Genomic DNA, 18,207 nt, shown 5'->3' with positions numbered 1-18,207 from the left:
TCAAAATAACAATGTCTTGGTTTGCACTAGATAACAAGTGACTACACGGTAATGTGATCATAACAGGCAAGCCCTGACTAACCCACAGTTATGGAAATTAACAGAGGAAGGTTTTAATCCATCGACCTCTGGGTTATTGGCCCAGCAAGCTTCCGCTGCACCACTCTGCTCTTTCATTCAGGTTGTGGGACCTGAAAATCTGTGTTTTACAAACAGCGGGACTCTGCGATCCAAAATTTGAGCAACTCACAGTTTGCAAAGTTAGGTAACAATCTTTTACTTATTTTCTAAACTCCCTTCAGGAATCGCAAAGGTAGGCCCAGAAAAGTGCTCAAATACACAAAAGAGTTCCATTGGAGGCAAAGAGTTGTCACCGATTGGTACAGCATCACCATTTGCATCAGCTTCTTTCGACCAATGTTGTCCAAATGCGCACTGAAGGCCAGTCACTTTTGACACTTGTCGCACACTCATCTGAAAAGAAGACAATGTCAGTATTGATGGAGAGTGGGCATAGAGCCAATCATGTTTTCACCTATCTGTTTGGTAATACCGGTTGCTTCACAGTTCAAGTTGAGTTGCACAAGGCCAAGCTACAGATAGTTATTCTTATAAGAGCTTTGTCTGAGATTCACACAATGGATTTCTATTGCAAATGGCAGTGGTGGGATTTGAACCCACGCCTCCTGAGAGACTGGAGCCTTAATCCAGCGCCTTAGACCACTCGGCCACACTACCTGAAAGCGCACAAATATCATGACTGCAATCAGCGACCATGTGGAGAGGGTAAACCAGTGCCTTGGGTTCATGTTTCGCTTAGGAAAAAAGCGGCCATCAATTGAAGAAAAAGTAAGTATAAAACAAAGTGATGTGAGTTTTGTGGAAAGTAAGAGGTTTTTATTGGGAACCAAGTGAATACATGTTAATGCGAGCATACAAGGCAATGTTCAGGCAAGCTTGGAGGTAAACTAGCCCAAATTATTGCTAATTAGCAGAGGATGGTTTCGATCCATCGACCTCTGGGTTATGGGCCCAGCACGCTTCCGCTGCGCCACTCTGCTCTTCGGTTCAGACGCTGGGACCTGAAAATTTGCATTTTACAAATAGTAACACTCTGAAATCCAAAATTTGAGCAGCTCACAGTTTGCAAATTTAAGTAAGCATCCTCGTACTTATCTTCCAAATCCTTTAGGTACGTCAACAGAAGGTTCCAGATACACACAATAATAAAATAAACAGAGTGGGATGTGAATGTTATCAAAATAGCAATGTCTTGGTATGCACTCGAGAACAAGTGACTACATGGTAATGTGAGCACACAAGGTAAGGGTCAGGCAAGCATGGATCTAGGTTGCCCAAATTTTTGCTAATTAGCAGAGGATGGTTTCGATCCATCGACCTCTGGGTTATGGGCCCAGCACGCTTCCGCTGCGCCACTCTGCTCTTCGATGAGGATTCTGGGTCCTGAAAATTCCTCTTTTACAAATAGTGAGAGTGTGAAATCAAGATTTGAGCAGCTCACATTTTGCAAAGTTAAGTAAGCATCCTCGTACTTATCTTCCAAATCCTTAAGGTACGTCAAGAGAGGGTTCCAGATACACACAATAATAAAATAAACAGACTGGGATGTGAATGTTATCAAAATAACAATGTCTTGGTTTGCACTAGATAACAAGTGACTACACGGTAATGTGATCATAACAGGCAAGCCCTGACTAACCCACAGTTATGGAAATTAACAGAGGAAGGTTTTAATCCATCGACCTCTGGGTTATTGGCCCAGCAAGCTTCCGCTGCACCACTCTGCTCTTCCATTCAGGTTGTGGGACCTGAAAATCTGTGTTTTACAAACAGCGGGACTCTGCGATCCAAAATTTGAGCAACTCACAGTTTGCAAAGTTAGGTAACAATCTTTTACTTATTTTCTAAACTCCCTTCAGGAATCGCAAAGGTAGGCCCAGAAAAGTGCTCAAATACACAAAAGAGTTCCATTGGAGGCAAAGAGTTGTCACCGATTGGTACAGCATCACCATTTGCATCAGCTTCTTTCGACCAATGTTGTCCAAATGCGCACTGAAGGCCAGTCACTTTTGACACTTGTCGCACACTCATCTGAAAAGAAGACAATGTCAGTATTGATGGAGAGTGGGCATAGAGCCAATCATGTTTTCACCTATCTGTTTGGTAATACCGGTTGCTTCACAGTTCAAGTTGAGTTGCACAAGGCCAAGCTACAGATAGTTATTCTTATAAGAGCTTTGTCTGAGATTCACACAATGGATTTCTATTGCAAATGGCAGTGGTGGGATTTGAACCCACGCCTCCTGAGAGACTGGAGCCTTAATCCAGCGCCTTAGACCACTCGGCCACGCTACCTGAAAGCGCGCAAATATCATGACTGCAATCAGCGACCATGTGGAGAGGGTAAATCAGTGCCTTGGGTTCATGTTTCGCTTAGGAAAAAAGCGGCCATCAATTGAAGAAAAAGTAAGTATAAAACAAAGTGATGTGAGTTTTGTGGAAAATAAGAGGTTTTTATTGGGAACCAAGTGAATACATGTTAATGTGAGCATACAAGGCAATGTTCAGGCAAGCTTGGAGGTAAACTAGCCCAAATTATTGCTAATTAGCAGAGGATGGTTTCGATCCATCGACCTCTGGGTTATGGGCCCAGCACGCTTCCGCTGCGCCACTCTGCTCTTCGATGAGGATTCTGGGTCCTGAAAATTCCTCTTTTACAAATAGTGAGAGTGTGAAATCAAGATTTGAGCAGCTCACATTTTGCAAAGTTAAGTAAGCATCCTCGTACTTATCTTCCAAATCCTTAAGGTACGTCAAGAGAGGGTTCCAGATACACACAATAATAAAATAAACAGACTGGGATGTGAATGTTATCAAAATAACAATGTCTTGGTTTGCACTAGATAACAAGTGACTACACGGTAATGTGATCATAACAGGCAAGCCCTGACTAACCCACAGTTATGGAAATTAACAGAGGAAGGTTTTAATCCATCGACCTCTGGGTTATTGGCCCAGCAAGCTTCCGCTGCACCACTCTGCTCTTCCATTCAGGTTGTGGGACCTGAAAATCTGTGTTTTACAAACAGCGGGACTCTGCGATCCAAAATTTGAGCAACTCACAGTTTGCAAAGTTAGGTAACAATCTTTTACTTATTTTCTAAACTCCCTTCAGGAATCGCAAAGGTAGGCCCAGAAAAGTGCTCAAATACACAAAAGAGTTCCATTGGAGGCAAAGAGTTGTCACCGATTGGTACAGCATGACCATTTGCATCAGCTTCTTTCGACCAATGTTGTCCAAATGCGCACTGAAGGCCAGTCACTTTTGACACTTGTCGCACACTCATCTGAAAAGAAGACAATGTCAGTATTGATGGAGAGTGGGCATAGAGCCAATCATGTTTTCACCTATCTGTTTGGTAATACCGGTTGCTTCACAGTTCAAGTTGAGTTGCACAAGGCCAAGCTACAGATAGTTATTCTTATAAGAGCTTTGTCTGAGATTCACACAATGGATTTCTATTGCAAATGGCAGTGGTGGGATTTGAACCCACGCCTCCTGAGAGACTGGAGCCTTAATCCAGCGCCTTAGACCACTCGGCCACGCTACCTGAAAGCGCGCAAATATCATGACTGCAATCAGCGACCATGTGGAGAGGGTAAATCAGTGCCTTGGGTTCATGTTTCGCTTAGGAAAAAAGCGGCCATCAATTGAAGAAAAAGTAAGTATAAAACAAAGTGATGTGAGTTTTGTGGAAAATAAGAGGTTTTTATTGGGAACCAAGTGAATACATGTTAATGTGAGCATACAAGGCAATGTTCAGGCAAGCTTGGAGGTAAACTAGCCCAAATTATTGCTAATTAGCAGAGGATGGTTTCGATCCATCGACCTCTGGGTTATGGGCCCAGCACGCTTCCGCTGCGCCACTCTGCTCTTCGATGAGGATTCTGGGTCCTGAAAATTCCTCTTTTACAAATAGTGAGAGTGTGAAATCAAGATTTGAGCAGCTCACATTTTGCAAAGTTAAGTAAGCATCCTCGTACTTATCTTCCAAATCCTTAAGGTACGTCAAGAGAGGGTTCCAGATACACACAATAATAAAATAAACAGACTGGGATGTGAATGTTATCAAAATAACAATGTCTTGGTTTGCACTAGATAACAAGTGACTACACGGTAATGTGATCATAACAGGCAAGCCCTGACTAACCCACAGTTATGGAAATTAACAGAGGAAGGTTTTAATCCATCGACCTCTGGGTTATTGGCCCAGCAAGCTTCCGCTGCACCACTCTGCTCTTCCATTCAGGTTGTGGGACCTGAAAATCTGTGTTTTACAAACAGCGGGACTCTGCGATCCAAAATTTGAGCAACTCACAGTTTGCAAAGTTAGGTAACAATCTTTTACTTATTTTCTAAACTCCCTTCAGGAATCGCAAAGGTAGGCCCAGAAAAGTGCTCAAATACACAAAAGAGTTCCATTGGAGGCAAAGAGTTGTCACCGATTGGTACAGCATGACCATTTGCATCAGCTTCTTTCGACCAATGTTGTCCAAATGCGCACTGAAGGCCAGTCACTTTTGACACTTGTCGCACACTCATCTGAAAAGAAGACAATGTCAGTATTGATGGAGAGTGGGCATAGAGCCAATCATGTTTTCACCTATCTGTTTGGTAATACCGGTTGCTTCACAGTTCAAGTTGAGTTGCACAAGGCCAAGCTACAGATAGTTATTCTTATAAGAGCTTTGTCTGAGATTCACACAATGGATTTCTATTGCAAATGGCAGTGGTGGGATTTGAACCCACGCCTCCTGAGAGACTGGAGCCTTAATCCAGCGCCTTAGACCACTCGGCCACACTACCTGAAAGCGCGCAAATATCATGACTGCAATCAGCGACCATGTGGAGAGGGTAAATCAGTGCCTTGGGTTCATGTTTCGCTTAGGAAAAAAGCGGCCATCAATTGAAGAAAAAGTAAGTATAAAACAAAGTGATGTGAGTTTTGTGGAAAGTAAGAGGTTTTTATTGGGAACCAAGTGAATACATGTTAATGCGAGCATACAAGGCAATGTTCAGGCAAGCTTGGAGGTAAACTAGCCCAAATTATTGCTAATTAGCAGAGGATGGTTTCGATCCATCGACCTCTGGGTTATGGGCCCAGCACGCTTCCGCTGCGCCACTCTGCTCTTCGGTTCAGACTCTGGGACCTAAAAATTTGCGTTTTACAAATAGTAACACTCTGAAATCCAAAATTTGAGCAGCTCACAGTTTGCAAATTTAAGTAAGCATCCTCGTACTTATCTTCCAAATCCTTTAGGTACGTCAACAGAAGGTTCCAGATACACACAATAATAAAATAAACAGACTGGGATGTGAATGTTATCAAAATAGCAATGTCTTGGTTTGCACTCGAGAACAAGTGACTACATGGTAATGTGAGCACACAAGGTAAGGGTCAGGCAAGCATGGATCTAGGTTGCCCAAATTTTTGCTAATTAGCAGAGGATGGTTTCGATCCATCGACCTCTGGGTTATGGGCCCAGCACGCTTCCGCTGCGCCACTCTGCTCTTCGATGAGGATTCTGGGTCCTGAAAATTCCTCTTTTACAAATAGTGAGAGTGTGAAATCAAGATTTGAGCAGCTCACATTTTGCAAAGTTAAGTAAGCATCCTCGTACTTATCTTCCAAATCCTTAAGGTACGTCAAGAGAGGGTTCCAGATACACACAATAATAAAATAAACAGACTGGGATGTGAATGTTATCAAAATAACAATGTCTTGGTTTGCACTAGATAACAAGTGACTACACGGTAATGTGATCATAACAGGCAAGCCCTGACTAACCCACAGTTATGGAAATTAACAGAGGAAGGTTTTAATCCATCGACCTCTGGGTTATTGGCCCAGCAAGCTTCCGCTGCACCACTCTGCTCTTCCATTCAGGTTGTGGGACCTGAAAATCTGTGTTTTACAAACAGCGGGACTCTGCGATCCAAAATTTGAGCAACTCACAGTTTGCAAAGTTAGGTAACAATCTTTTACTTATTTTCTAAACTCCCTTCAGGAATCGCAAAGGTAGGCCCAGAAAAGTGCTCAAATACACAAAAGAGTTCCATTGGAGGCAAAGAGTTGTCACCGATTGGTACAGCATGACCATTTGCATCAGCTTCTTTCGACCAATGTTGTCCAAATGCGCACTGAAGGCCAGTCACTTTTGACACTTGTCGCACACTCATCTGAAAAGAAGACAATGTCAGTATTGATGGAGAGTGGGCATAGAGCCAATCATGTTTTCACCTATCTGTTTGGTAATACCGGTTGCTTCACAGTTCAAGTTGAGTTGCACAAGGCCAAGCTACAGATAGTTATTCTTATAAGAGCTTTGTCTGAGATTCACACAATGGATTTCTATTGCAAATGGCAGTGGTGGGATTTGAACCCACGCCTCCTGAGAGACTGGAGCCTTAATCCAGCGCCTTAGACCACTCGGCCACACTACCTGAAAGCGCGCAAATATCATGACTGCAATCACCGACCATGTGGAGAGGGTAAATCAGTGCCTTGGGTTCATGTTTCGCTTAGGAAAAAAGCGGCCATCAATTGAAGAAAAAGTAAGTATAAAACAAAGTGATGTGAGTTTTGTGGAAAATAAGAGGTTTTTATTGGGAACCAAGTGAATACATGTTAATGTGAGCATACAAGGCAATGTTCAGGCAAGCTTGGAGGTAAACTAGCCCAAATTATTGCTAATTAGCAGAGGATGGTTTCGATCCATCGACCTCTGGGTTATGGGCCCAGCACGCTTCCGCTGCGCCACTCTGCTCTTCGGTTCAGACTCTGGGACCTGAAAATTTGCGTTTTACAAATAGTAACACTCTGAAATCCAAAATTTGAGCAGCTCACAGTTTGCAAATTTAAGTAAGCATCCTCGTACTTATCTTCCAAATCCTTTAGGTACGTCAACAGAAGGTTCCAGATACACACAATAATAAAATAAACAGACTGGGATGTGAATGTTATCAAAATAGCAATGTCTTGGTTTGCACTCGAGAACAAGTGACTACATGGTAATGTGAGCACACAAGGTAAGGGTCAGGCAAGCATGGATCTAGGTTGCCCAAATTTTTGCTAATTAGCAGAGGATGGTTTCGATCCATCGACCTCTGGGTTATGGGCCCAGCACGCTTCCGCTGCGCCACTCTGCTCTTCGATGAGGATTCTGGGTCCTGAAAATTCCTCTTTTACAAATAGTGAGAGTGTGAAATCAAGATTTGAGCAGCTCACATTTTGCAAAGTTAAGTAAGCATCCTCGTACTTATCTTCCAAATCCTTAAGGTACGTCAAGAGAGGGTTCCAGATACACACAATAATAAAATAAACAGACTGGGATGTGAATGTTATCAAAATAGCAATGTCTTGGTTTGCACTAGAGAACAAGTGACTACATGGTAATGTGATCATAACAGGCAAGCCCTGACTAACCCACAGTTATGGAAATTAACAGAGGAAGGTTTTAATCCATCGACCTCTGGGTTATTGGCCCTGCAAGCTTCCGCTGCACCACTCTGCTCTTCCATTCAGGTTGTGGGACCTGAAAATCTGTGTTTTACAAACAGCGGGACTCTGCGATCCAAAATTTGAGCAACTCACAGTTTGCAAAGTTAGGTAACAATCTTTTACTTATTTTCTAAACTCCCTTCAGGAATCGCAAAGGTAGGCCCAGAAAAGTGCTCAAATACACAAAAGAGTTCCATTGGAGGCAAAGAGTTGTCACCGATTGGTACAGCATCACCATTTGCATCAGCTTCTTTCGACCAATGTTGTCCAAATGCGCACTGAAGGCCAGTCACTTTTGACACTTGTCGCACACTCATCTGACAAGAAGACAATGTCAGTATTGATGGAGAGTGGGCATAGAGCCAATCATGTTTTCACCTATCTGTTTGGTAATACCGGTTGCTTCACAGTTCAAGTTGAGTTGCACAAGGCCAAGCTACAGATAGTTATTCTTATAAGAGCTTTGTCTGAGATTCACACAATGGATTTCTATTGCAAATGGCAGTGGTGGGATTTGAACCCACGCCTCCTGAGAGACTGGAGCCTTAATCCAGCGCCTTAGACCACTCGGCCACGCTACCTGAAAGCGCGCAAATATCATGACTGCAATCAGCGACCATGTGGAGAGGGTAAATCAGTGCCTTGGGTTCATGTTTCGCTTAGGAAAAAAGCGGCCATCAATTGAAGAAAAAGTAAGTATAAAACAAAGTGATGTGAGTTTTGTGGAAAATAAGAGGTTTTTATTGGGAACCAAGTGAATACATGTTAATGTGAGCATACAAGGCAATGTTCAGGCAAGCTTGGAGGTAAACTAGCCCAAATTATTGCTAATTAGCAGAGGATGGTTTCGATCCATCGACCTCTGGGTTATGGGCCCAGCACGCTTCCGCTGCGCCACTCTGCTCTTCGGTTCAGACTCTGGGACCTGAAAATTTGCGTTTTACAAATAGTAACACTCTGAAATCCAAAATTTGAGCAGCTCACAGTTTGCAAATTTAAGTAAGCATCCTCGTACTTATCTTCCAAATCCTTTAGGTACGTCAACAGAAGGTTCCAGATACACACAATAATAAAATAAACAGACTGGGATGTGAATGTTATCAAAATAGCAATGTCTTGGTTTGCACTCGAGAACAAGTGACTACATGGTAATGTGAGCACACAAGGTAAGGGTCAGGCAAGCATGGATCTAGGTTGCCCAAATTTTTGCTAATTAGCAGAGGATGGTTTCGATCCATCGACCTCTGGGTTATGGGCCCAGCACGCTTCCGCTGCGCCACTCTGCTCTTCGATGAGGATTCTGGGTCCTGAAAATTCCTCTTTTACAAATAGTGAGAGTGTGAAATCAAGATTTGAGCAGCTCACATTTTGCAAAGTTAAGTAAGCATCCTCGTACTTATCTTCCAAATCCTTAAGGTACGTCAAGAGAGGGTTCCAGATACACACAATAATAAAATAAACAGACTGGGATGTGAATGTTATCAAAATAACAATGTCTTGGTTTGCACTAGATAACAAGTGACTACACGGTAATGTGATCATAACAGGCAAGCCCTGACTAACCCACAGTTATGGAAATTAACAGAGGAAGGTTTTAATCCATCGACCTCTGGGTTATTGGCCCAGCAAGCTTCCGCTGCACCACTCTGCTCTTCCATTCAGGTTGTGGGACCTGAAAATCTGTGTTTTACAAACAGCGGGACTCTGCGATCCAAAATTTGAGCAACTCACAGTTTGCAAAGTTAGGTAACAATCTTTTACTTATTTTCTAAACTCCCTTCAGGAATCGCAAAGGTAGGCCCAGAAAAGTGCTCAAATACACAAAAGAGTTCCATTGGAGGCAAAGAGTTGTCACCGATTGGTACAGCATGACCATTTGCATCAGCTTCTTTCGACCAATGTTGTCCAAATGCGCACTGAAGGCCAGTCACTTTTGACACTTGTCGCACACTCATCTGAAAAGAAGACAATGTCAGTATTGATGGAGAGTGGGCATAGAGCCAATCATGTTTTCACCTATCTGTTTGGTAATACCGGTTGCTTCACAGTTCAAGTTGAGTTGCACAAGGCCAAGCTACAGATAGTTATTCTTATAAGAGCTTTGTCTGAGATTCACACAATGGATTTCTATTGCAAATGGCAGTGGTGGGATTTGAACCCACGCCTCCTGAGAGACTGGAGCCTTAATCCAGCGCCTTAGACCACTCGGCCACACTACCTGAAAGCGCGCAAATATCATGACTGCAATCAGCGACCATGTGGAGAGGGTAAATCAGTGCCTTGGGTTCATGTTTCGCTTAGGAAAAAAGCGGCCATCAATTGAAGAAAAAGTAAGTATAAAACAAAGTGATGTGAGTTTTGTGGAAAGTAAGAGGTTTTTATTGGGAACCAAGTGAATACATGTTAATGCGAGCATACAAGGCAATGTTCAGGCAAGCTTGGAGGTAAACTAGCCCAAATTATTGCTAATTAGCAGAGGATGGTTTCGATCCATCGACCTCTGGGTTATGGGCCCAGCACGCTTCCGCTGCGCCACTCTGCTCTTCGGTTCAGACTCTGGGACCTAAAAATTTGCGTTTTACAAATAGTAACACTCTGAAATCCAAAATTTGAGCAGCTCACAGTTTGCAAATTTAAGTAAGCATCCTCGTACTTATCTTCCAAATCCTTTAGGTACGTCAACAGAAGGTTCCAGATACACACAATAATAAAATAAACAGACTGGGATGTGAATGTTATCAAAATAGCAATGTCTTGGTTTGCACTCGAGAACAAGTGACTACATGGTAATGTGAGCACACAAGGTAAGGGTCAGGCAAGCATGGATCTAGGTTGCCCAAATTTTTGCTAATTAGCAGAGGATGGTTTCGATCCATCGACCTCTGGGTTATGGGCCCAGCACGCTTCCGCTGCGCCACTCTGCTCTTCGATGAGGATTCTGGGTCCTGAAAATTCCTCTTTTACAAATAGTGAGAGTGTGAAATCAAGATTTGAGCAGCTCACATTTTGCAAAGTTAAGTAAGCATCCTCGTACTTATCTTCCAAATCCTTAAGGTACGTCAAGAGAGGGTTCCAGATACACACAATAATAAAATAAACAGACTGGGATGTGAATGTTATCAAAATAACAATGTCTTGGTTTGCACTAGATAACAAGTGACTACACGGTAATGTGATCATAACAGGCAAGCCCTGACTAACCCACAGTTATGGAAATTAACAGAGGAAGGTTTTAATCCATCGACCTCTGGGTTATTGGCCCAGCAAGCTTCCGCTGCACCACTCTGCTCTTCCATTCAGGTTGTGGGACCTGAAAATCTGTGTTTTACAAACAGCGGGACTCTGCGATCCAAAATTTGAGCAACTCACAGTTTGCAAAGTTAGGTAACAATCTTTTACTTATTTTCTAAACTCCCTTCAGGAATCGCAAAGGTAGGCCCAGAAAAGTGCTCAAATACACAAAAGAGTTCCATTGGAGGCAAAGAGTTGTCACCGATTGGTACAGCATCACCATTTGCATCAGCTTCTTTCGACCAATGTTGTCCAAATGCGCACTGAAGGCCAGTCACTTTTGACACTTGTCGCACACTCATCTGAAAAGAAGACAATGTCAGTATTGATGGAGAGTGGGCATAGAGCCAATCATGTTTTCACCTATCTGTTTGGTAATACCGGTTGCTTCACAGTTCAAGTTGAGTTGCACAAGGCCAAGCTACAGATAGTTATTCTTATAAGAGCTTTGTCTGAGATTCACACAATGGATTTCTATTGCAAATGGCAGTGGTGGGATTTGAACCCACGCCTCCTGAGAGACTGGAGCCTTAATCCAGCGCCTTAGACCACTCGGCCACACTACCTGAAAGCGCGCAAATATCATCACTGCAATCAGCGACCATGTGGAGAGGGTAAATCAGTGCCTTGGGTTCATGTTTCGCTTAGGAAAAAAGCGGCCATCAATTGAAGAAAAAGTAAGTATAAAACAAAGTGATGTGAGTTTTGTGGAAAGTAAGAGGTTTTTATTGGGAACCAAGTGAATACATGTTAATGCGAGCATACAAGGCAATGTTCAGGCAAGCTTGGAGGTAAACTAGCCCAAATTATTGCTAATTAGCAGAGGATGGTTTCGATCCATCGACCTCTGGGTTATGGGCCCAGCACGCTTCCGCTGCGCCACTCTGCTCTTCGGTTCAGACTCTGGGACCTAAAAATTTGCGTTTTACAAATAGTAACACTCTGAAATCCAAAATTTGAGCAGCTCACAGTTTGCAAATTTAAGTAAGCATCCTCGTACTTATCTTCCAAATCCTTTAGGTACGTCAACAGAAGGTTCCAGATACACACAATAATAAAATAAACAGACTGGGATGTGAATGTTATCAAAATAGCAATGTCTTGGTTTGCACTCGAGAACAAGTGACTACATGGTAATGTGAGCACACAAGGTAAGGGTCAGGCAAGCATGGATCTAGGTTGCCCAAATTTTTGCTAATTAGCAGAGGATGGTTTCGATCCATCGACCTCTGGGTTATGGGCCCAGCACGCTTCCGCTGCGCCACTCTGCTCTTCGATGAGGATTCTGGGTCCTGAAAATTCCTCTTTTACAAATAGTGAGAGTGTGAAATCAAGATTTGAGCAGCTCACATTTTGCAAAGTTAAGTAAGCATCCTCGTACTTATCTTCCAAATCCTTAAGGTACGTCAAGAGAGGGTTCCAGATACACACAATAATAAAATAAACAGACTGGGATGTGAATGTTATCAAAATAACAATGTCTTGGTTTGCACTAGATAACAAGTGACTACACGGTAATGTGATCATAACAGGCAAGCCCTGACTAACCCACAGTTATGGAAATTAACAGAGGAAGGTTTTAATCCATCGACCTCTGGGTTATTGGCCCAGCAAGCTTCCGCTGCACCACTCTGCTCTTCCATTCAGGTTGTGGGACCTGAAAATCTGTGTTTTACAAACAGCGGGACTCTGCGATCCAAAATTTGAGCAACTCACAGTTTGCAAAGTTAGGTAACAATCTTTTACTTATTTTCTAAACTCCCTTCAGGAATCGCAAAGGTAGGCCCAGAAAAGTGCTCAAATACACAAAAGAGTTCCATTGGAGGCAAAGAGTTGTCACCGATTGGTACAGCATGACCATTTGCATCAGCTTCTTTCGACCAATGTTGTCCAAATGCGCACTGAAGGCCAGTCACTTTTGACACTTGTCGCACACTCATCTGAAAAGAAGACAATGTCAGTATTGATGGAGAGTGGGCATAGAGCCAATCATGTTTTCACCTATCTGTTTGGTAATACCGGTTGCTTCACAGTTCAAGTTGAGTTGCACAAGGCCAAGCTACAGATAGTTATTCTTATAAGAGCTTTGTCTGAGATTCACACAATGGATTTCTATTGCAAATGGCAGTGGTGGGATTTGAACCCACGCCTCCTGAGAGACTGGAGCCTTAATCCAGCGCCTTAGACCACTCGGCCACACTACCTGAAAGCGCGCAAATATCATGACTGCAATCAGCGACCATGTGGAGAGGGTAAATCAGTGCCTTGGGTTCATGTTTCGCTTAGGAAAAAAGCGGCCATCAATTGAAGAAAAAGTAAGTATAAAACAAAGTGATGTGAGTTTTGTGGAAAGTAAGAGGTTTTTATTGGGAACCAAGTGAATACATGTTAATGCGAGCATACAAGGCAATGTTCAGGCAAGCTTGGAGGTAAACTAGCCCAAATTATTGCTAATTAGCAGAGGATGGTTTCGATCCATCGACCTCTGGGTTATGGGCCCAGCACGCTTCCGCTGCGCCACTCTGCTCTTCGGTTCAGACTCTGGGACCTAAAAATTTGCGTTTTACAAATAGTAACACTCTGAAATCCAAAATTTGAGCAGCTCACAGTTTGCAAATTTAAGTAAGCATCCTCGTACTTATCTTCCAAATCCTTTAGGTACGTCAACAGAAGGTTCCAGATACACACAATAATAAAATAAACAGACTGGGATGTGAATGTTATCAAAATAGCAATGTCTTGGTTTGCACTCGAGAACAAGTGACTACATGGTAATGTGAGCACACAAGGTAAGGGTCAGGCAAGCATGGATCTAGGTTGCCCAAATTTTTGCTAATTAGCAGAGGATGGTTTCGATCCATCGACCTCTGGGTTATGGGCCCAGCACGCTTCCGCTGCGCCACTCTGCTCTTCGATGAGGATTCTGGGTCCTGAAAATTCCTCTTTTACAAATAGTGAGAGTGTGAAATCAAGATTTGAGCAGCTCACATTTTGCAAAGTTAAGTAAGCATCCTCGTACTTATCTTCCAAATCCTTAAGGTACGTCAAGAGAGGGTTCCAGATACACACAATAATAAAATAAACAGACTGGGATGTGAATGTTATCAAAATAACAATGTCTTGGTTTGCACTAGATAACAAGTGACTACACGGTAATGTGATCATAACAGGCAAGCCCTGACTAACCCACAGTTATGGAAATTAACAGAGGAAGGTTTTAATCCATCGACCTCTGGGTTATTGGCCCAGCAAGCTTCCGCTGCACCACTCTGCTCTTCCATTCAGGTTGTGGGACCTGAAAATCTGTGTTTTACAAACAGCGGGACTCTGCGATCCAAAATTTGAGCAACTCACAGTTTGCAAAGCTAGGTAACAATCTTTTACTTATTTTCTAAACTCCCTTCAGGAATCGCAAAGGTAGGCCCAGAAAAGTGCTCAAATACACAAAAGAGTTCCATTGGAGGCAAAGAGTTGTCACCGATTGGTACAGCATGACCATTTGCATCAGCTTCTTTCGACCAATGTTGTCCAAATGCGCACTGAAGGCCAGTCACTTTTGACACTTGTCGCACACTCATCTGAAAAGAAGACAATGTCAGTATTGATGGAGAGTGGGCATAGAGCCAATCATGTTTTCACCTATCTGTTTGGTAATACCGGTTGCTTCACAGTTCAAGTTGAGTTGCACAAGGCCAAGCTACAGATAGTTATTCTTATGAGAGCTTTGTCTGAGATTCACACAATGGATTTCTATTGCAAATGGCAGTGGTGGGATTTGAACCCACGCCTCCTGAGAGACTGGAGCCTTAATCCAGCGCCTTAGACCACTCGGCCACACTACCTGAAAGCGCGCAAATATCATGACTGCAATCACCGACCATGTGGAGAGGGTAAATCAGTGCCTTGGGTTCATGTTTCGCTTAGGAAAAAAGCGGCCATCAATTGAAGAAAAAGTAAGTATAAAACAAAGTGATGTGAGTTTTGTGGAAAATAAGAGGTTTTTATTGGGAACCAAGTGAATACATGTTAATGTGAGCATACAAGGCAATGTTCAGGCAAGCTTGGAGGTAAACTAGCCCAAATTATTGCTAATTAGCAGAGGATGGTTTCGATCCATCGACCTCTGGGTTATGGGCCCAGCACGCTTCCGCTGCGCCACTCTGCTCTTCGGTTCAGACTCTGGGACCTGAAAATTTGCGTTTTACAAATAGTAACACTCTGAAATCCAAAATTTGAGCAGCTCACAGTTTGCAAATTTAAGTAAGCATCCTCGTACTTATCTTCCAAATCCTTTAGGTACGTCAACAGAAGGTTCCAGATACACACAATAATAAAATAAACAGACTGGGATGTGAATGTTATCAAAATAGCAATGTCTTGGTTTGCACTCGAGAACAAGTGACTACATGGTAATGTGAGCACACAAGGTAAGGGTCAGGCAAGCATGGATCTAGGTTGCCCAAATTTTTGCTAATTAGCAGAGGATGGTTTCGATCCATCGACCTCTGGGTTATGGGCCCAGCACGCTTCCGCTGCGCCACTCTGCTCTTCGATGAGGATTCTGGGTCCTGAAAATTCCTCTTTTACAAATAGTGAGAGTGTGAAATCAAGATTTGAGCAGCTCACATTTTGCAAAGTTAAGTAAGCATCCTCGTACTTATCTTCCAAATCCTTAAGGTACGTCAAGAGAGGGTTCCAGATACACACAATAATAAAATAAACAGACTGGGATGTGAATGTTATCAAAATAGCAATGTCTTGGTTTGCACTAGAGAACAAGTGACTACATGGTAATGTGATCATAACAGGCAAGCCCTGACTAACCCACAGTTATGGAAATTAACAGAGGAAGGTTTTAATCCATCGACCTCTGGGTTATTGGCCCTGCAAGCTTCCGCTGCACCACTCTGCTCTTCCATTCAGGTTGTGGGACCTGAAAATCTGTGTTTTACAAACAGCGGGACTCTGCGATCCAAAATTTGAGCAACTCACAGTTTGCAAAGTTAGGTAACAATCTTTTACTTATTTTCTAAACTCCCTTCAGGAATCGCAAAGGTAGGCCCAGAAAAGTGCTCAAATACACAAAAGAGTTCCATTGGAGGCAAAGAGTTTTCACCGATTGGTACAGCATCACCATTTGCATCAGCTTCTTTCGACCAATGTTGTCCAAATGCGCACTGAAGGCCAGTCACTTTTGACACTTGTCGCACACTCATCTGACAAGAAGACAATGTCAGTATTGATGGAGAGTGGGCATAGAGCCAATCATGTTTTCACCTATCTGTTTGGTAATACCGGTTGCTTCACAGTTCAAGTTGAGTTGCACAAGGCCAAGCTACAGATAGTTATTCTTATAAGAGCTTTGTCTGAGATTCACACAATGGATTTCTATTGCAAATGGCAGTGGTGGGATTTGAACCCACGCCTCCTGAGAGACTGGAGCCTTAATCCAGCGCCTTAGACCACTCGGCCACACTACCTGAAAGCGCGCAAATATCATGACTGCAATCAGCGACCATGTGGAGAGGGTAAATCAGTGCCTTGGGTTCATGTTTCGCTTAGGAAAAAAGCGGCCATCAATTGAAGAAAAAGTAAGTATAAAACAAAGTGATGTGAGTTTTGTGGAAAATAAGAGGTTTTTATTGGGAACCAAGTGAATACATGTTAATGTGAGCATACAAGGCAATGTTCAGGCAAGCTTGGAGGTAAACTAGCCCAAATTATTGCTAATTAGCAGAGGATGGTTTCGATCCATCGACCTCTGGGTTATGGGCCCAGCACGCTTCCGCTGCGCCACTCTGCTCTTCGGTTCAGACTCTGGGACCTGAAAATTTGCGTTTTACAAATAGTAACACTCTGAAATCCAAAATTTGAGCAGCTCACAGTTTGCAAATTTAAGTAAGCATCCTCGTACTTATCTTCCAAATCCTTTAGGTACGTCAACAGAAGGTTCCAGATACACACAATAATAAAATAAACAGAGTGGGATGTGAATGTTATCAAAATAGCAATGTCTTGGTTTGCACTCGAGAACAAGTGACTACATGGTAATGTGAGCACACAAGGTAAGGGTCAGGCAAGCATGGATCTAGGTTGCCCAAATTTTTGCTAATTAGCAGAGGATGGTTTCGATCCATCGACCTCTGGGTTATGGGCCCAGCACGCTTCCGCTGCGCCACTCTGCTCTTCGATGAGGATTCTGGGTCCTGAAAATTCCTCTTTTACAAATAGTGAGAGTGTGAAATCAAGATTTGAGCAGCTCACATTTTGCAAAGTTAAGTAAGCATCCTCGTACTTATCTTCCAAATCCTTAAGGTACGTCAAGAGAGGGTTCCAGATACACACAATAATAAAATAAACAGACTGGGATGTGAATGTTATCAAAATAGCAATGTCTTGGTTTGCACTAGAGAACAAGTGACTACATGGTAATGTGATCATAACAGGCAAGCCCTGACTAACCCACAGTTATGGAAATTAACAGAGGAAGGTTTTAATCCATCGACCTCTGGGTTATTGGCCCTGCAAGCTTCCGCTGCACCACTCTGCTCTTCCATTCAGGTTGTGGGACCTGAAAATCTGTGTTTTACAAACAGCGGGACTCTGCGATCCAAAATTTGAGCAACTCACAGTTTGCAAAGTTAGGTAACAATCTTTTACTTATTTTCTAAACTCCCTTCAGGAATCGCAAAGGTAGGCCCAGAAAAGTGCTCAAATACACAAAAGAGTTCCATTGGAGGCAAAGAGTTGTCACCGATTGGTACAGCATCACCATTTGCATCAGCTTCTTTCGACCAATGTTGTCCAAATGCGCACTGAAGGCCAGTCACTTTTGACACTTGTCGCACACTCATCTGAAAAGAAGACAATGTCAGTATTGATGGAGAGTGGGCATAGAGCCAATCATGTTTTCACCTATCTGTTTGGTAATACCGGTTGCTTCACAGTTCAAGTTGAGTTGCACAAGGCCAAGCTACAGATAGTTATTCTTATAAGAGCTTTGTCTGAGATTCACACAATGGATTTCTATTGCAAATGGCAGTGGTGGGATTTGAACCCACGCCTCCTGAGAGACTGGAGCCTTAATCCAGCGCCTTAGACCACTCGGCCACACTACCTGAAAGCGCGCAAATATCATGACTGCAATCAGCGACCATGTGGAGAGGGTAAATCAGTGCCTTGGGTTCATGTTTCGCTTAGGAAAAAAGCGGCCATCAATTGAAGAAAAAGTAAGTATAAAACAAAGTGATGTGAGTTTTGTGGAAAATAAGAGGTTTTTATTGGGAACCAAGTGAATACATGTTAATGTGAGCATACAAGGCAATGTTCAGGC

At 43.0% G+C, this 18,207-nt stretch overlaps 22 non-coding genes across 22 annotated transcripts; all 22 read right to left on the bottom strand.

Moving 5' to 3' along the window:
- Positions 1–656: 656 nt before the first annotated feature.
- On the bottom strand, positions 657–738 carry trnal-aag (transfer RNA leucine (anticodon AAG)). The gene has a single exon. It is a non-coding gene; the product is annotated as a tRNA-Leu (tRNA).
- A 251-nt stretch (positions 739–989) lies between these two features.
- trnam-cau (transfer RNA methionine (anticodon CAU)) lies at positions 990–1,061 on the bottom strand. The gene has a single exon. It is a non-coding gene; the product is annotated as a tRNA-Met (tRNA).
- Positions 1,062–1,371: 310 nt separating this feature from the next.
- Positions 1,372–1,443, bottom strand: trnam-cau (transfer RNA methionine (anticodon CAU)). Its single transcript has one exon. It is a non-coding gene; the product is annotated as a tRNA-Met (tRNA).
- An 851-nt stretch (positions 1,444–2,294) lies between these two features.
- Positions 2,295–2,376, bottom strand: trnal-aag (transfer RNA leucine (anticodon AAG)). The gene has a single exon. It is a non-coding gene; the product is annotated as a tRNA-Leu (tRNA).
- Positions 2,377–2,627: 251 nt separating this feature from the next.
- On the bottom strand, positions 2,628–2,699 carry trnam-cau (transfer RNA methionine (anticodon CAU)). Its single transcript has one exon. It is a non-coding gene; the product is annotated as a tRNA-Met (tRNA).
- Positions 2,700–3,550: 851 nt separating this feature from the next.
- Positions 3,551–3,632, bottom strand: trnal-aag (transfer RNA leucine (anticodon AAG)). Its single transcript has one exon. It is a non-coding gene; the product is annotated as a tRNA-Leu (tRNA).
- A 251-nt stretch (positions 3,633–3,883) lies between these two features.
- trnam-cau (transfer RNA methionine (anticodon CAU)) lies at positions 3,884–3,955 on the bottom strand. The gene has a single exon. It is a non-coding gene; the product is annotated as a tRNA-Met (tRNA).
- An 851-nt stretch (positions 3,956–4,806) lies between these two features.
- Positions 4,807–4,888, bottom strand: trnal-aag (transfer RNA leucine (anticodon AAG)). The gene has a single exon. It is a non-coding gene; the product is annotated as a tRNA-Leu (tRNA).
- Positions 4,889–5,139: 251 nt separating this feature from the next.
- trnam-cau (transfer RNA methionine (anticodon CAU)) lies at positions 5,140–5,211 on the bottom strand. The gene has a single exon. It is a non-coding gene; the product is annotated as a tRNA-Met (tRNA).
- Positions 5,212–5,521: 310 nt separating this feature from the next.
- trnam-cau (transfer RNA methionine (anticodon CAU)) lies at positions 5,522–5,593 on the bottom strand. The gene has a single exon. It is a non-coding gene; the product is annotated as a tRNA-Met (tRNA).
- An 851-nt stretch (positions 5,594–6,444) lies between these two features.
- Positions 6,445–6,526, bottom strand: trnal-aag (transfer RNA leucine (anticodon AAG)). Its single transcript has one exon. It is a non-coding gene; the product is annotated as a tRNA-Leu (tRNA).
- Positions 6,527–6,777: 251 nt separating this feature from the next.
- trnam-cau (transfer RNA methionine (anticodon CAU)) lies at positions 6,778–6,849 on the bottom strand. The gene has a single exon. It is a non-coding gene; the product is annotated as a tRNA-Met (tRNA).
- A 310-nt stretch (positions 6,850–7,159) lies between these two features.
- Positions 7,160–7,231, bottom strand: trnam-cau (transfer RNA methionine (anticodon CAU)). The gene has a single exon. It is a non-coding gene; the product is annotated as a tRNA-Met (tRNA).
- Positions 7,232–8,082: 851 nt separating this feature from the next.
- trnal-aag (transfer RNA leucine (anticodon AAG)) lies at positions 8,083–8,164 on the bottom strand. The gene has a single exon. It is a non-coding gene; the product is annotated as a tRNA-Leu (tRNA).
- A 251-nt stretch (positions 8,165–8,415) lies between these two features.
- trnam-cau (transfer RNA methionine (anticodon CAU)) lies at positions 8,416–8,487 on the bottom strand. Its single transcript has one exon. It is a non-coding gene; the product is annotated as a tRNA-Met (tRNA).
- Positions 8,488–8,797: 310 nt separating this feature from the next.
- On the bottom strand, positions 8,798–8,869 carry trnam-cau (transfer RNA methionine (anticodon CAU)). The gene has a single exon. It is a non-coding gene; the product is annotated as a tRNA-Met (tRNA).
- Positions 8,870–9,720: 851 nt separating this feature from the next.
- On the bottom strand, positions 9,721–9,802 carry trnal-aag (transfer RNA leucine (anticodon AAG)). The gene has a single exon. It is a non-coding gene; the product is annotated as a tRNA-Leu (tRNA).
- A 1,556-nt stretch (positions 9,803–11,358) lies between these two features.
- On the bottom strand, positions 11,359–11,440 carry trnal-aag (transfer RNA leucine (anticodon AAG)). The gene has a single exon. It is a non-coding gene; the product is annotated as a tRNA-Leu (tRNA).
- A 1,556-nt stretch (positions 11,441–12,996) lies between these two features.
- trnal-aag (transfer RNA leucine (anticodon AAG)) lies at positions 12,997–13,078 on the bottom strand. The gene has a single exon. It is a non-coding gene; the product is annotated as a tRNA-Leu (tRNA).
- Positions 13,079–14,634: 1,556 nt separating this feature from the next.
- trnal-aag (transfer RNA leucine (anticodon AAG)) lies at positions 14,635–14,716 on the bottom strand. The gene has a single exon. It is a non-coding gene; the product is annotated as a tRNA-Leu (tRNA).
- A 1,556-nt stretch (positions 14,717–16,272) lies between these two features.
- trnal-aag (transfer RNA leucine (anticodon AAG)) lies at positions 16,273–16,354 on the bottom strand. The gene has a single exon. It is a non-coding gene; the product is annotated as a tRNA-Leu (tRNA).
- A 1,556-nt stretch (positions 16,355–17,910) lies between these two features.
- On the bottom strand, positions 17,911–17,992 carry trnal-aag (transfer RNA leucine (anticodon AAG)). Its single transcript has one exon. It is a non-coding gene; the product is annotated as a tRNA-Leu (tRNA).
- Between the last annotated feature and the right edge of the window lie 215 nt (positions 17,993–18,207).

This window comes from Centropristis striata, chromosome 17, assembly GCF_030273125.1.
Source record: "Centropristis striata isolate RG_2023a ecotype Rhode Island chromosome 17, C.striata_1.0, whole genome shotgun sequence".
NCBI classification, from domain to species: Eukaryota; Metazoa; Chordata; class Actinopteri; order Perciformes; family Serranidae; genus Centropristis; species Centropristis striata.
This window is presented reverse-complemented; position numbering and strand designations above follow the sequence as displayed.